At 40.5% G+C, this 2,353-nt stretch overlaps 1 long non-coding RNA gene across 1 annotated transcript; it reads right to left on the bottom strand.

Annotated features, from left to right (window-relative positions):
• Nucleotides 1-1,191: 1,191 nt before the first annotated feature.
• On the bottom strand, nt 1,192-2,124 carry LOC148032168 (uncharacterized). The gene is made up of 2 exons (XR_015691748.1): nt 1,707-2,124; nt 1,192-1,460 (listed from the first exon to the last, which is right to left on the bottom strand). It is a non-coding gene; the product is annotated as an uncharacterized LOC148032168 (long non-coding RNA).
• Between the last annotated feature and the right edge of the window lie 229 nt (nt 2,125-2,353).

Here is a 2,353-nt window from a genome sequence, read left to right as displayed (position 1 = left end):
TTATAGAGCACCCATAGTGAAGATCAACATTATTGAGGCCAAGACCTCATATATATATATACATATATATAGCAACATTAATAGTAGAATTTTAATCAAATAGTTGGATTAAAGAGGACCCATAGACCACATTCCTCACATAACTAGAGATGTCTTAGTAAAGATCAAACGTTCTTGGAGCCATTGATAGATATCTTATAGTAAAGATAAACATTCTTAAAACCACAACCTCCCTCCTTACATAATTAATTCTTAAGTTCTCACATAAATTGAAGCTATTTATTTATTTTGCATAAACATTAAAACAGTAATTGCCTCAAACAAAGAGGCTACAAAATGTATCCCAACATTGATGGCTACTAGTAATATCATTTCAACAAGGCTCAAGGAAAAAAACGTGACAAGTTTCTAGCACATGAAAAGACTCAATAGTAAAAATGTGTCGTGACGTTGATAGCTACTAGTAATATCATTTCACCAAGGCTCAAGGAAACCAAGGTGACAAATTTCTAACACATGAAAAGTCTCAATAGTAAAAAATGTTCATAAGGTAAATAAATTATTTGCTACAACTAAGACATTAGAAGAAAAGTTCACAAAGCAACATTCTTAGAATGAAATAAAAGGACAGAAAGAGAAAAGTTCCTTGCATCAATCCTGGAGGCGATTAACAACGAGAATCCGTGCGTATATATTGCTGGGCTTTGAATATTGGATCTACGTACCTTCACTAACCAAGCACAGTCCCACGTGTTGTCCTGCCTACCATATGGTAACGTATATCGTGTATTATAGATAGATGCACGTCATCTATGTAATTATAGATAGATGCACGTCATCTATGTAAAAACTAAACTAACTCGAGGGATCCATCTCTTACGGGTAATTAAAGCCAGAATCGATTGGATTAAACTCGATTTGGGATTTTGGGGAGGATTAGCGTGATCGTCACGTAATCAAGAAAGACCCCGAATTATCTCACTTTCCAATCTTCCAGCGAAAGGCACATAAAATCAATAATAACATATATATAGGATGGGGTTTTCTTTTTAAAAATTTATTTTTTTAAAGAAAGAGAATACCCATATAAAGCTGAATAGCAACAATTCCAGTAAAGAAGGACCACCAACAGTTGAAGAAAATTCCGAGCAACGTAATTGAGGCAACCAAAGATGAGTGCTCATGCGACGGCCCAAAAATTCTCGTTTGCTTATAAGGAAAAGACGATTGTGGTAACGTCTGGTATTATGTTTTATGTTGCTAGCAACGTTGAAAAGTTGCATGGAGCTATATACAACAAAACCAGCCGCAGCCGAATGTCTATGACGAGAGGCGCTGTTCAATACTACTAACTACATGTCTTCTATTCAGCCTCCGTATTACGTTTTATTTTAACGCGTGCTCACGACACCTGACCAGGTCATCTTGGCTTGGAACTACGACTTGTGGCTCCGATTACCCTGCACGGAATACAAACGTCGCAACGAATGAGTGTTGAGTAATTACAACGCTGAGAAAACGTAATAATAACTAAGCTAAGAACAGGCAGGGTTAAGGCAAATATTAGCTAAGAAGAGACAAGGTTAACCTAAACAGAAAGAATTCAGTAATAATGAAGCTGAGAAGAAAGACGAAAATATATGAATCAGTGAGCGCCGAATGGATAGGATAGTTTGAATAGAATAGGAAATTAGACAGATTCCCACCCTTTGATGGCATTAAGGCGTCGACTTTGCCTTGGCGGTATCATCAGAGTCACCGTCGTCGCCACAATAATCAGAGTTACCATCCCCGTTATCATTACCACAGTCACCACGACCCCAATCATGACCTTTCTTGTTGTTCTTGTCGTGACCATCAAAGCTGGCAACCACGTGCAGGTCTCTGCGACTGTCGGCGAGAAGAAAAGCTGCAAGAACGAGGGCAACGAACAGCAGGAGCAGGGCTCGCCTCCGTCCGTAACAAAGTCGATCCATGGATATCATACTGCTATTCGATGCAGAAAGTAGGGCGGCAGTTGGGAAGTTGTGAATTGTGACCGTACGTAGGCGGCGGATATCAAATGCTTGTCCCTCTCCTCTCCTGTCTCTCTCTCTCTCTGTGTCTCGTTGGTGTTTCTGTCTGCGTCTCGGTCCGGCAATGATCAGCAACGTTTTATTTTATAGCAATGTTCAAAGCTGCCTCATCCAGGGTAACATCCGCAACACGGCATCTCCCCGTGTCACGCCCTCGGATGCTTCCATCGTCGCAGACGCGTCCGTCACCCCGTGTCCACGTAGCACCTACATAGTACAGACAAAGAGACCTTTTCACGGACGTATAGCAGGTTTCTATTCAGAAACTCTGGTTGGCA

The sequence above is a fragment of the Lygodium microphyllum genome, chromosome 8 (assembly GCF_053477565.2).
Source record: "Lygodium microphyllum isolate KBCC chromosome 8, Lygodium_microphyllum_v1.1.10, whole genome shotgun sequence".
Classification (NCBI taxonomy): Eukaryota; Viridiplantae; Streptophyta; class Polypodiopsida; order Schizaeales; family Lygodiaceae; genus Lygodium; species Lygodium microphyllum.
Note: the sequence above shows the minus strand (reverse complement) of the source record. Positions and strands in the feature narration are given on the sequence as shown.